Genomic DNA, 16,127 nt, shown 5'->3' with positions numbered 1-16,127 from the left:
ATTTGCCTCACCCTTCTGTTCCTTGACTTTCATCATGGATTAGAAAGTCTCCAGCTCGTTGAGTAAGGTGGTAAGGTTATAGTCAATCCTATTCGTAACAACATTGCTACGAAACTATAAAAACTTTTAGGTAAAGTTTCCAGGATGAAGTTAACCTTACTGGCCCCATTAATGACAGACTCGTTCATCTCAGCTACATTAAAGTGGATCATCATTTTGAGAACGTGTTCTCGAATAGATGCCACTTCTTGCATATGGCCACTGAAGATGAACATAAAAGTGTCATGCCTGAGTTAAGTGAACAGTTGTCCAAACATTCCCTGTAGGGACCCCACGATCTTAGGAGCAGTGAGCATGGGCTCATATTTATTGGCTAAGACTTTAGAAAGGCTTGCCAAGATATACGCTCAGGCCTTTTCATTTATCCGTACCCAATGCTCGTATGCCTTCCGAACGTTTCGAGTGACATTTTGAGTTAGGACTAGAGTACAAATCTCAAATCATCGATGATCAAAACTATATTGATTGTATTTTTCCATGTGATGTAATTATCGTTAGTTAATTTTTTGGCGGCAAGCATATTTAATGTTGCGTAAATCATATTGAAAATTTTTTAAACATACAATTTATTTATATTAGTATTCAATGCATTACCTATTTTCTGAAAAACCAATCAAGTTTAGCAAAATAATTTAATGCACCCTATGTGACATCTATTTTGCAATGATATTTCAGTGAAGCAGAATAAAAGTCACCGTAGGGTGATCAAGTACCCTTTCACTGATATCAAACCATCTCAACTAATATACAGAACAACTCCTTGTTGCTGTAAATATTAGTCACCATTATTCGGTCTAGAAAAAACTAGCTTAACATTTTCTTGTAAATGTAACCCTTCATTTTATATTCTAGAGTTCCACCTCAATGAGCCAACCATAGGAAAAAATCGATTGGGGCAGAAACTGAAGCAACTCTATCCATTTTTGGAGTTTGAGTAAAGAGTCATGCAAATGTCATCAGTGTTGGGTTTTATGTCCTAAAACGCGTAGATAGTGAATGTAATTAAATGACCATCATTAATAAATAGTTATTAATTTTTTCTCAATAAGTGTTATTGATATTTTATTTAATTTTGTCTTATTAACCCTAAAATTCAATAAACTAACATCCTAGGCTTTCTTATGAGTCTTGAACTATATGTAGAGATATATAGGGATCAATTTTCAAGATACAGCCTAAAGAGTCTATAGTATAAAGGTAAGGTTGGGTAATTTATCTTGGTAACACTATGGATACGACCCACTTTGTATTTGATACAAACGCAGTGATCCAATGCATTTTTGTAGGAGACACGTGAGTGGGGGTATCCTAGGCAATGAGTTTGCACAAGACCGGATCGTGAAATAGTAACCACTAGATGTAACTCCATTGACTAGTTAGGTTTCTATTTCAATAGAATGACCTAGGCAACTTAGTCTTACTCTTGAGTATATTATGAACTCCTGTTCACATGGGATTGTCCTTTGATTTGTATGGGTGAGAGTGGCTAGTTCGCCGACTCAAGATGCCTACCATTTTGGGGATAAGACCGAATGGGTAGTTAGGAACATAATCATACAAGATGGATTTCACTCTTTTCCGACTTTAGGGTACGTAGATGAATGTTCCCTTAAGTGATGTCTTCGGAACTTGAAAAAAGGACCTACCCTCTCACTGGCACGAGAGGGGTTTCTGTTTAATGGTTGGACTATAAATAGGTTGTTCATTAGAGGAGCACTAGTACTTAAGAATGTAGAGGTAAATCAGGGATATAATGATAATTTGACCCAGATGGTGTTACAAACACTCATGAAGGACTAACTTGCTATTATTGGTCTATATCCATGGACACAGAAACATATTTGTAGTAAAAAGAGTGTAGCTGTGGGTCTTTAGTGGAGTGTACCCACAATTAACGAATATTGATTGATTTGGTTAATGAGTTTAGCCAATTAATCTCACATCGTTGGAGCTTCTGATCAGCAGGTCCATGAGGTCCCCTTCCTAGCTTGTAAAGGGTATCAAGGTAATTTGTCATTAAATTGAATTTGAAATTTCAAATTCAGAATTTGGAATTTTTTAATGTATGTTGATACATTTTAATATAAATTTTATTTTTATACTTTATTATTAATTTTGGATATGATTCAAAATTAATAAATGAGATAACGAAATATTTAAAAGGAGTTCAAATATTAATTTAATATGAATAAAATTCATATTGAAAACTATATGTTTAAAATAATGTGCATTGGAAACACGTTAAAACTATAGGTTAAATGAGAGGAATATATTTGAATATGATTCAAATGAGAAATTTAAATTAAATATGTGATCTTTAATTGGATGATTAATTAAGTGGAGAATTAATTAATTGAATTTTGAATTTAATTAAATTGATTAAATCAAAACTATAGGTTAAAATGAATGCACATTAGATGCGCATTAAAAATATGATTTAAATGGTTATTGTTTTTATGTATTTAATTTAATTAAATAAATAATTTTATTTAATCTTAATTAAATAAAATATAACTCCCTACATAGAGGAGTTACTAGCAACGTTGAATGAATCTCATATCTCCTCACTTTCACCCTCTCTCTCATTCTCTTTGTATCAAAACAAAAGGGAAAAAAAAAAAAAAACAGAGAAGATCAATTAATCGATAATCAAAACTCTCTGCGTTTTTTGTCTTCCTTCTTCCTCCCAATTCCAAAGAAAAAAAAGGAGAATCTCACAATTTTCATCTCTTCAATTTCCTTGCAATAATAAGGACTATAAGTGGTGGTGCCCAATCCCAATTTCCAATAGAGAAATTCTACTATCAAAAGGTTTTCAAGTTAAGATTTCTTCCCCTACATAATTATGTTTTTGAATTGCATGCTTAATCTATTTTTCTATTTTATTCCAATGCAACTATTTTAAATGCCAATTTTAAATATGTTTGGGTTTGGGTTTTGTGTTTTGGCTTCCGCTGTGCCTTAAGGTTTTCATCCCTTCAATTCATAGGGGGACACAAGCAAAGGTGCCTCAAGGCTGAGCATACAAATTTACTACAAACTAATGAGAGAGACCTGGGATGTGTTGACACATGTCCCACTCCCATTTACTATAAACATTTTCTCTATTCGCCTTGGTATTGACCTATACAAATACCACCCGTAGGGGGACACAAGCAAAGGTGCCTTAAGGCTAAGTATAGATCTCACAGTGTGAACTATGAGGGAGAAATGTGAAAAGGAAAAATAAAGTATCATATACCTCATTTCCTCTTAATGAGTGTTTTACCTAGGGTTAATTAAACTTAGAAAAATACGGCTATTTATTTTAGTAAGTGATTGTTTAAGTTTGCCCAATAGTAATACTTATTTTGGATAGTTAAATAATTTTGATTAATGTTTATTAAACATTTTAACAAACTTTAATCAACAATTTCATACTTATAAAAAAATTTATCTAATTCATCTTCCAGGTCAGTTCCCAAGTAGGGGTGTTCCATTTCCATTAACTTAGATACCCTAGCCTAGACAGAACTAGTCTTAGACAAAGGTCCCTTATAGATACATTTGCTATAATTTTAATCTTTTATTAAAACTAATTTAATCCTATTAAACTAATTAAACACTAAACTAATTTCTAATCATATTAGAAATATTGTGATCTTAGGTCTATGTGAATCATATTTTAAACTATTTAAAAAATTATTTTAATCTAAGTTTGCTTGTAATTCTGAATTATTATTTTAATTCTAATTTCATTTAATTATAATGATTATAAAATAAATAAAATAAATAAAACAAATTAAAACCATTGTATTTGATATCATACTTAGGAAAAATTATAACAATTATAAAGTTACCTAAAGTATTGACAAGCTTCATGCAATTCCCATTTCATTACTTAACATACATAACACTTATATACTAAAGTAATGAAATCCATAATGACACTCATCCATACATTCTAACTATATATTATAATAATTACAATATAATGATGCATGATATTGTCATTATTGCATGCAACATATATTATAACAATTATATTATATGATGCATGAGCATGCTACAAACTTAAATCATGCAACTATATTATAACATTTTATAATATTCATGGTGCATGATTAAATGCATAACCTATCGTGGGATTTTCTATATGGCATACATTATGACATATATTATTAAAATTAAACCATACATCAAATGCATAATTTAAAGAACAATATATGGATTGGTATTGGACTCCTATGTTAGCATAAATTCTTTATATCTATATTGAATAGATAAACCCTAGGATCATTCATGTCAAATTGTCAAGAATAACATACCGAATTCCATTGCAAAATTGATGATAGCTTCAAGATGATGATGGATGACTATGGTCTTCCTCAACCAAAACTTCGAATGCCCTTAGTGGGATCTCTCTCTAGATGGGATTCAAGAAAGACTGAGTGCTTATTGTTTTGATATATTAAGGATCATAGCCTTAAGGTCTCTTTATATACTAGTTCAATTAGGGTTCCCATTAAACCCTAATTAACTAGGAATGAGCTTCTACCCATTAAGTCCATACTCAATTAGGAATCTAGGGCCTTAATTAATTAGATCACATAATAGAGCCCAATTTAATAAAATAACCTAATGTGATAAATTATTAATCCACATACGTAGCCCATACTTTAATTAAACATATTATTATTTAAATATGTCTAACAATCTCCCACTTGGGCTATGTCTATGTACCTAATATAATTAAATCACATAAACCTTAAGCGCGCATAAACAGGTTATTTCAATAATAGAATTCCCTTTTAGTTCAATCTGGTCCATCTCCTGTATTAGCACGGAATCAAGGCGGCTTTCGTCACTACCCTTGTAACTAAACCTTCCTTGATCACCAATTCCAATACATTCAATGACATAGATCAAGTATGGATGGATAGCATGGAAACTACATGCAAAGTGATCTAGATCATGCCTGTTTCCAACTGGTCCAAATTCCTTAATGAGATCATTCTAAAAAACTTTATGCTAAACTGCATGCATGATAAACAAGTTCAGATAATAAAACATAAACCATCAACTTTATTCTATATAGAAAATAAACAAAATAAGGTCAAAGAACATCCTCAATAACAAACTCCCACTAAACCATGGAATCAGAAAAGTGACTAACACCCATGTGAGCAACATGCTCATGAAAAACTTTAGGTGGTAAACCTTTAGTCAATGGATCTGCCACCATAGAGTTTGTTCCTATGTGTTCTATCGAAATTTGACCATTCTGAACTCTTTCTTTAACAATCAGAAACTTCACGTCTACATGCTTTGACTTCGTATTGCTTCTGTTGTTGTTGGAATACATCACAGCCGACTTATTGTCACAAAATAATTTTAGTGGTCTTTCTATGCCAACCACTATCCGCAGCCCAGTGACAAAATTTCGCAACCATATTCCATGATTGGATGCCTCATAACATGCTATAAACTCCGCAGCCATGGTAGAAGAAGCCATAAGTGTTTGTTTAACACTTTTCCAGGATACAGCTCCTCCAGCCAACATGAAGATATAGCCTGAAGTGGATCGCAAAGTGTCTTGACATCCAGCATAATCAGAATCAGAATACCCAATGATCTCCAAAACTTCTGATCTCCGATAAGTGAGCATATAATCTTTTGTTCTCTGTAAATACCTCATAACCCGTTTGGCTGCTTTCCAATGATCCATCCCCGGGTTACTCAAATATCTGCCTAACACTCCAACTATGAACGCAATATCTGGACGCGTACATACTTGAGCATACATTAGACTTCCAATGGCCGATGCATAGGGAACCTTCTGCATCTCCTTAGTCTCGAGTGTGGTCTTGGGGCATTGACCTAAATGAAATTTATCACCTTTAGCGATCGGGGTATCTCCTGGCGCACAATCTTTCATGCCAAATCTACTCAAGATCTTTTCAATGTAGTTCTTTTGTGACAATCTCAAAATACCTTGAGAACGATCTCGCAGTATTTCAATTCCTAATACAAAAGAAGCATCACCAAGATCCTTCATCTCAAAATTTCTTTTGAGAAATCTCTTAGTGTCATGCAATAAACCTACATCATTACTAGCTATGAGTATGTCATCGACATATAACACCAGAAAGATTGATTTACTCCCACTGAACTTGTGATATACACAATCTTCCACAATGTTCACCTCAAAACCAAATGAGGTTATCACTTCATGGAATTTGTGATACCATTGACGAGAGGCTTGCTTGAGACCGTAGATGGATTTCTTTAATTTGCACACCATAGACTTTGAATTATCAGACACAAAGTTTTCTGGTTGCACCATATAAATCGTCTCATCAATGTTCCCATTGAGAAACACAGTTTTTACATCCATCTGGTGTAGCTCTAAATCAAAGTGAGCTACCAGTGCCATGATTACCCTAAAAGAGTCTTTCGATGAAACCGGAGAGAAAGTCTCTTTGTAATCAATGCCTTCCTTTTGAGTAAAACCCTTTGCAACAAGACGAGCCTTATATCTTTCGATATTGCCATGTGAATCCCTTTTGGTTTTAAATATCCATTTACAACCTATGGGTTTCACTCCTGATGCAGTTCGACAAGTTCCCAAACGTCATTGTCTTTCATGGATTTTATTTCCTCTTCCATAGCACTTATCCACTTTTGAGAGTTAGAACTTTGTAAAGCTTGTTGGAAGTTGATTGGATCATCTTCCATTACGCCCACATCATCCTGATGTTCTTGAAGAAACACAATATAATCATCTGGAATTGCACTTCTTCTCTCTCTAGTAGATCTTCTTAGTGGCACTTCTTGAGGTTGTTGAGTTTGAACTTCAGGTTCAACAATGGGGACTTCAATGTTGTCTTGTTCTATAATTGGTTCAATAATGAAGTCAGGAATTGGAGCCTGAACATCATTTATAATCACATGAGGAAAAGAAACCAATTCCTCTTCAAAGACAACTTTCCTTATGTTATCTTCCCCCCAAACTCAACATCCTCAAGGAATCTAGCATTTCCTGTCTCAAACAATGATCTAGAAGTGGGATCATAAAACTTGAAACCCCGAGAGTGCTCAGAATACCCAACAAAATAGCAGCTAATAGTTCTTGAGTCCAATTTTCTTTCATTAGGCCTATAAGGCCTAGCCTCAGCTGGACAACCCCATATGTGAAGATGCCTAATACTAGGCTTCTTTCCTGTCCACAACTCATAAGGGGTTTTGGCTATTGCTTTACTAGGTACCCTATTAAGGATATATGTTGCAGTCTTTAGTGCCTCACCCCAAAGGGATTCTGGTAGAGAAGAATGACTAATCATACTTCTTACCATATCCTTAAGTGTTCTATTTCGCCTTTCCGCTACACCATTCATGCTGGGTTTGCCCGCATAGTGTATTGCGGGACGATTCCACATTCCTCTAGGTATTTGGCAAAGGGCCCTGGACGTTGTTCACCTGATCCATCATATCTACCGTAATATTCACCACCACGATCAGATTTGACAGCCTTAATTTTCTTTCCAAGTTGAAGTTCAACTTCAGCTTTGAAAGACTTGAAAACGTCCAAGGATTGAGACTTCTCATGAATTAAATATAGGTACCCATATCTTGAATAGTCGTCTATGAACGTAATAAAATATTGTTGTCCATTCCAAGAGGCCGTAGGGAATGGACCACAAATGTCTGTATGTATTAGTTCTAAGACGTCTGAGCATCTGTTGGCACCTAATTTTCTTATGTTTGTCTGTTTTCCCTTAATACATTCCACACAAACGTTGAAGTTACTTAAATCAAGGGAATCAAGAATTCCATCTGACACAAGTCTCTGAATTCTCTGTTTAGAGATGTGACCTAAACGCTTGTGCCATAACATAGCAGAATTCTCATTTAATTTACGCTTTGTACCACATGAATTAGATAACAGGATCTTGTTAAATGAAGCAAAAGAATCAAGCATATATAGATTATCAATTAAAGAACCGGTACCAATAAGCTTAGAATCTTGAAAAAGACTAACTTTATTATTTCCAAAAGAACAAGAAAAACCAAATTTGTCCAAACTGGAAATAGAAACTAAATTCCGTCTAAATGACGGTACAACAAAAGTCTCATTCAGATCCAAATAACAACCAGTTTTTAAAAGTAATCTAAAATTTCCAATAGCTTCAACTGGAACTGCTTTGCCATCGCCCACATAGATGAATCTTTCAGCATCACTTGGCGGCCGGCTCCACAGGCAACCCTGCATTGATATACTTATGTGAGTAGTAGCACCAGAATCTACCCACCAAGTATCTGTAGGTACAGAAGCTAAATTAACTTCAGAACAAACCAAAGTAAGAAGTTTACCCTTCTTTACACGCCACTTGGCGTACTTGGGACAATCTTTCTTGAAGTGACCTTTCTTTTTGCAGAAAAAACAAGGATTTTCAGTAGCTTGTTTCTTGTTTTTATTCTGCTGAGATGTCCCTTCTGCAGCATCCACAATTCTCCTTTTCTTCTTATCACGAGAGCCTATTGCCAAATGAGCACTTTCTGTCCTTTCTCTCTTAATCCTATCTTCTTCTTGCACACATTGTGAGATAAGCTCATTAATACTCCATTTATCCTTCTGAGTATTATAGCTTATCTTAAACTGAGTGAATTGTGTAGGAAGAGAGATAAGTACCAGATGCACGAGTAAATTTTCATTTATCTCGATATCAAGTGCCTTTAATTTACCTGCGAGATTGGACATTTCCATAATGTACTCCCTTATGTTTCCATTGCCCTTATACCTCATAGAAGTTAAAGAAGTCAAAAGACTACTTGCTTCCCCTTTCTCATTTTTAGCAAAATATTTCTCAATTTGAGCAAGGAACTTATTGGCATTTTCACTTTCCGTGATAGAGCCCCGAAAAGACTCCGAAATGGAGTGCCTAATGATCATCAGACACATGCGATTTGACCGTTCCCACTTCTCTATATTAGCCGTATTTGGCTGTTCCTCAGTAGAAGTAGGTTTATCGGTCCTTAATGCAAGGTCCAAATCCATACACCCAAGAAGTATCTCTAGGCTTTCTTTCCAAATCTTGAAGTTCGATCCATTCAACTTAGGGATTGAACTTAGATTTCCAGATATTTGAGTAAGACCAACTGAAACAATAAACAACAAAACATATGCTCACAATTAAAACATAACAAAATAATTTCACATATGTGGTGGGCCCCTTTAACAAGATACCTAGCACAACATTGATGTCCAGCCTTTGGGCAAAAAACACCAACTGTAAATGGTACTCTCAATGTAGTAATCAAAGTACTGACAATTAACTCTGTAAAAAAAAAAAAAAATAGCCTTTCTTTGGACCGACTACTTTTCACATGAGCAATCCTTATAATTGCCACATACTCATTACCACATGCATACCCACAATTTGGCCAAATAATTATCTTCCTTTGGGCCGATAATTATCCGCATAAATTCATGAATATGCACATCTTATATTTCATAATTAAAACGATCTAGATAATAGAGGCTACTTTGGTAACATATTATTTTTGACCAATTCAATCTAAAATATAAGATACAATAATATAATAATATTATTGTACAAAAAATAAAGGAGGAAGAACACCAAATAGTCTTTTACAAAATTCACTTAATAATTGCATACACACAATACAATTAAAGTAACATAAACATGTGAATATCACAAAAACAATCAAATTGTAGATTTTAATTCACAAACTTATCAATCAAGAACTAAGAACCATTTTCAAGAATTTCACCAAGTTATTAATCAATAAAACTTAGAAACGCGGGCAAAAAGTTCAATCAGCAATTAATCCAAATAGTTGACAAATTCAATATTATCAAACTATTAAAAAAATAAATTCACTAAATTAAATTATTTTTTTTAACTGAAAAGTTATGTTAATACTTAATTGATGAATATGAGTTTCAAAAAAAAGAAAAAAACAACGACAACATTAACTTTTCCATTATTAATCAAATTTAAAATCGAACTCATAAAGTCATCCATTAAAAATTAAAGAAAAAAAACTGATAATTAAAACCAAGAACCGCTGGTAAGACTTTAATCGGTAATTGACCGATACCTTCACCCAACGACAATTCTAGTCAGTCATTAACTAAAAGTCTTGATGGGTAAAACTTGCACCAACTAAAGACCTAACTCCTTGGATTGGTCTTTAACTTTTTTCCAGTGGATTTCATCACATTGGTGGACTTTTGTCAAGAATGTTGAACCGAACATCCTTAATTTTGACAATAATAGAACTAAGGTTTTTTTTCTTATAAAAAAAAAAAAATTTAGGAAACCACGTTCAATCAAAATAATCAACCAAAAAATCAACAGAAAAAAAAATTAACTTTAATCCACCACTAGCACATCATTCATAATCGGTGATGGGTATGCCAAATACCACATACAAGAATACGGGTTGCAAGAACACATATTGCCAAAGAAAAAAAATGACCGCCAAGATTTCCATCCTACCGTCGATGAGTTTACAACGCTGCTATAGTAAGCCGACCATTTTTTTAAAAAAAAACTTTAAATTCTTTACCGAAACCAAAATTTAATCAATAATGCCAATGGAAAATGCATAAACTAACAATCCAACATGAAATTCATGCTCTAATACCACTTGTTAGCATAAATTCTTTATATCTATATTGAATAGATAAACCCTAGGATCATTCATGTCAAATTGTCAAGAATATCATACCGGATTCCATTGCAAAATTGATGATAGCTTCAAGATGATGATGGATGACTATGGTCTTCCTCAACCAAAACTCCGAATGCCCTTAGTGGGATCTCTCTCTAGATGGGATTCAAGAAAGACTGAGTGCTTATTATTTTGGTATATTGGAGACCATAGCCCTAAGGTCTCTTTATATACTAGTTCAATTAGGGTTCCCATTAAACCCTAATTAACTAGGAATGGGCTTTTACCCATTAAGTCCATACTCAATTAGGAATCTAGGACCTTAATTAATTAGATCACATAATAGGGCCCAATCTAATAAAATAACCCAATGTGATATAAATTATTAATCCACATACATAGCCTATACTTTAATTAAACATATTATTATTTAAATATGTCTAACATCCTAAACAATTAATTAAATTAATATAACATTTTTATTAAATTAATTAATTAAAAAACTAATAACTACAACAAAAGGGCTACCGAATCAGACTCAAAAGCTCAAATAAACTAAGAATTGCTCGAACTAAGTGAACCAGACCGCCCAAGTTTCACGAACTGCACGTTTTTTTTCTCGAAACGTTATAATGTTGTGACATAGCGTTGCAATGCTACGGAAAAAAATTCGACTGCCTCTTCGTAGCGTTGCAATGCTAGGGTACAATATGGAAAAAAAAATTTGTCCACCTCTTCATAGCGTTGCAACGCTAGGGTACAACGTTGCAACACTGTTGTACAGTCGCGAATTGCTCCGATTTGAGCATTGTTTTCTCTAGAACGTCGACAGAAAACTCACGAACGACTCAAGATAATAAATTAAAAACTTGATTGCTTAATTAATGCCCAAAAATAAAGGGCCCTTACAAACCAAGTTTATAAATTAAAGTAGTAAAAACTGCATACTCCAATCCAAAAACATCCATAATTGCAAACCATCATTCATTCATCAACATGAACAACAACAACAGAATATTAATGCAAAATCCCACCACAAACTGAATTTTAATTTTGAAAAAATAAAAATTGGGAATCAAAAACCACCACTCTGATACCAATTGAAGGACTGTGAGGTCCATAACGGAAGCAGTGATCGGTCCCAAGTCTCAAATCTCACGAAATTAAAAATATAGAGATCTCAAATTATGTAATTACATAAAATATTTTATAGCATGCATCAAAATGATGAATTAAGGTTTAGAATTATACTGACCCTTGAAGAATCAATTCTTCATAATAATCCTCCTCGAACAGCCATGAAATCTCCTCTTGATTACGAACAAGTACAGTAACCCAAAATGGCCACCACCAAAAGGTAATCCTCCGTATTCTCTGTAGGGGCTGAGAATTAACAAGAGGTGTGGGCTTTGCTAATTTTTGGGAGAGGAAGAGGATTTGAGAGGCGTTTTTGAAAATTTTTACACACATACTTCATGTGTTCTTTTCTGTGAAGAAGATGAAGAAGATACATTATTAACAAAAACACCCCACTAACACAATTGATCTGAGAGTATTAAGGGAGGGGAAGTTGTAACTAAAGGATCTCATACCGAGAGCTCCATGAGCGTGTTCGGATCACTCCGATCTCACAGTGAACGAAATAGAACAATATACACACAACACATACAGTTATGCAATCAAAACTTAATTAACGACATGCTATGAACAAAAAAAAAAAAAACACCACCACTAATGAGCCCCGGGTATTCTCGGAGTGAAAATCCAAAGGGTGGGCTTTGGTGAATTTGGTAGAGGACGGAGGAAAAACGAGTCGTGTAGGCGATAAGCAAGTGGGAAAGAAAACAACACTATTATATAGCAGAAGTGCTTATCGCATAGAGGAGCTACACGATCGTGTAGGATTTGCTGAACGATTGTTTAGGAAAAGGTGTACGATTGTTTAGTTAAATTGCAAGGTGGACGATCGTTTAGGCGGAGAAGCGACTATCGTATAGGCTCTAGGACAATTATTTTAGAAAACACCAACGTGCTTTCACGAAATCTTTTGGGCAGAATCATGGAATATCAATTGTACGATCCAAAATGAAAACTTTTTTCATTTTTTAACTCATCGGTTACTATAACCGATGCTACCCACTAACCAACGTTCGAACGTGGAAAAAGAATTAATTATCATACAATTAATCAATTAATTAATTAATAAATATAATAATATTATATTTATATTCTATAGTTTGATATCATATATCTACTATAGTATTTTCTCCTCTACTTGACATATTTATATCTAATTTCCTCCATAATAATGTATCTCATACATTTGTCAATTATATCATATATAATTAACCAGTCAAATTATATCATATATAATCAAACTTTCTCTTGTCAATTTGAAAATTTCAAATTAACCCAAATACCGGTTCTCGACTTTATCCAAGCTACCCAGGGAATCTAATGGACCTGTGGCTCGAAGCTCCAACGGTATGTGAATAGTTGACTAAACTCTTTAGCCACGAGATCCACCAGTCGGCGATCTGGCCACTTTCACCCATGCAAATCAAATGACCATCTTCATAGGCAGGAATTCACAACTCACTCAAGATTTAGGTCATGTCACCCATGGTCATCTTGGTGAAATGTAAGTCTTTATTATTAACGATGTTATATAATGAGACTATTCATTTTGTGGTTCGGTCTTATACAAACTCTTTTGTATAGAACACCCCCGCTCACATGTCTCTACACGAATGATCAGGATCAAATCATTTGTAGAACTTTACAACAATTGTAATATCTGCAAAGCAAGCCGTATTCATAGTGTCGTCGGGATGAGGTACCCATCCTTGTCCATCTACTACAGACTATTTAGGTTATCATTTAAACATGATCCATCTGTATGTCTCTATATACATGTTTAAGCTACAGAAGGTAACATTGGATGTTAGTTTATTAGTTTTGTGGGTTAATGCTACTAAATGTCAAATGAAATACCTCAGATTTTATTAAATAAATAAATCATTTGTACATTACAATTACAAACTACAGGACCCACAAGATTTAGGGCATCAACCCCAACACCCTTATTTCTCATACCTCAACACTGCTTATCTACCATGCGTTCACTTAGGCAACCTTAATTACCCGCATACTATCCACCTTAGGCCTTTACTAATCTTTATATAGTTCTCAATGCATACCTTCTGTTAGACTTAGTCAATTTTTACCCTTAGATTCCTAAGTCTACAGATGTTCATGTGTTCCTCACTTTCACGTTTCCGATTCCTATGTAATCGTTAGCGTTCCTACCTTGCCTAATAGCGCAACTTCTAGCACTTGGGAAAATTTCTACTTCCCTTTCAACCTAGCATCACGCCTACCCTTGACTGCCTTAGCTTCCTAAATTTTGCCTAAGTGTTGGCTATCCTTTACTACTCGAGAGCATCCGCTTCAAGACTTAGAAAATTCTTCCTCATCTCTACCTCACACGCATACTCATTATAATTTCCATAATATTTCAACTATTACAAACATAGTAACCACATGCTTATAAGAATTTAAACATATAATAGGTATAATTAAGGAGACTTAAACATGATTAACTAGTAAATAGGTTTAAGGATTTACAAAAATCTCTGAGTACGACCTTGGACTCACTAGGACTCTAGTAAAACTTGCAATTGAGTTTAATTAGATAAAACAATGCATTTATAAGTTTAAGAAGGCATAGCACAGGAATATTTTCAACGCATCAATAGAAACGCATTAGTTCCAAAGATAAAAATCCTCGAAAAAGAAAAATAATTCAACATAAAAAAGACTTCGTTAAGGATGTAAATACCCATGAAAAAAATAATTGACATGACTAGTGAGGAAGATGAAATACATAAAGATAATAATGAAATTTCAATAAACTATTTCATGACAGGAAAAAGATAAAACTGAACTAATGTAGTTATTGAGAACATTCTTGCGTATAATGTTAATCTTGATATTGATAGATAAAACTAACATGCAGTGGAAGAAATCCGAATCAATCTAATTACATTTGAGTTTAAAACCATGCATTGAAATAAAATTTCAGAGAAAGGGTTTCAAGAACTACAACCTTTGATGATTCTCTTCAATTTTCAGCTTCCCTCTACAAATTAAATCTTCAAATCAATAGAGAACTACCACAGAGACCTTCTCTATATTCTCTAACTTGAATTGAGAGGTGGAATCTCTAAATTTGAGCTGGATTTGAATGAAAGTGAAGAGGGTTTGAAGGGTTTTGGCACACCCCCTCCCAGATTACTCTCTTAACCTGGAAGAAGATGTGACGGCAACAGTTAGCCCTAGCCAGCACTTACTGCCTACTCTTAACCTAACTTCCAAATTATGCACCTGATAAATAGTTCAATAACATCTACATAATTTCTCAAGCTAGATTAAAGACAGGAGTTCACATAACTTCATTCATACATTCATTAACTCCACATACAATATTCAACATATTTACAGACAACATGACTACAGGTGGGCCCAAAACTATATAGACAAGTCCCTGACACTCCTCACAACATGTACATATATACAATTTTTAACCTAAGTTTCTTCAGCATCCTAAATGATCATTCAGCTTTTCATACACGATCGTGTAGCTCTTCTATACAATAAGCACTTCCGCTATATGATAGCACTGTTTTATCTCCCATTTGCTTATCGTCTACAAAATATTATTTCCTTTCCTCAGGTATTTCAGTGCTTCAAGCATGTTGCAAACTTGTTAGTTGTGACAGCAAGCTTTTGGGGGTGGTTCTCCAAGGTGCTTAAATACCTAATAGTGGTACCAGAGCCGGGATCTTTATGTGGCAAGCAGTAGTAGGATCAATCTCGAGGAATCTGACCGCTACCTAGAGAAAAAAACATTTGAAAATCGTGAGCTAATTGCCCAGTGAGTGACTATTAGAAAACATAACGTGCCATGCTTCTCATTTATATAAGACATGTAAACATACCGAAATCATTTCAAGCAACTTTCTTTAAAAACGTAAACATAGTCATAACATCAAGCTTTTGAGAAGAAAATTCATTAAACATCGTTAAACATCATTAAACCTTAGTTGAGAACGAGCATACACCGCTCTAGCTACCAACATTTGTATCAGGCCAAAAGAGCTATACTTCGGCCTCAGGTTACTGGAATATGGACTAGAAGACCCATACTTCGGCCTCTCATTCAGAACTTCCTACGTGCACGTGGAGTTACTAAGTACCGTTAACACCTTAGATACTTTCTGGATACCTTCCATACCTTCAGTATCCAACTTACTAAAAACATATCGTGCTTTAAACCATATACATTCAGATTCTTTCAGAACATAACTTTTAGCATAGCATTTTGT

This window comes from Benincasa hispida, chromosome 12 (assembly GCF_027475165.1).
Source record: "Benincasa hispida cultivar pf3 chromosome 12, pf3_genome.v1.1, whole genome shotgun sequence".
Classification (NCBI taxonomy): Eukaryota; Viridiplantae; Streptophyta; class Magnoliopsida; order Cucurbitales; family Cucurbitaceae; genus Benincasa; species Benincasa hispida.
The sequence above is the reverse complement of the archived record's forward strand: the minus strand, read 5'-3'. Positions refer to the sequence as shown.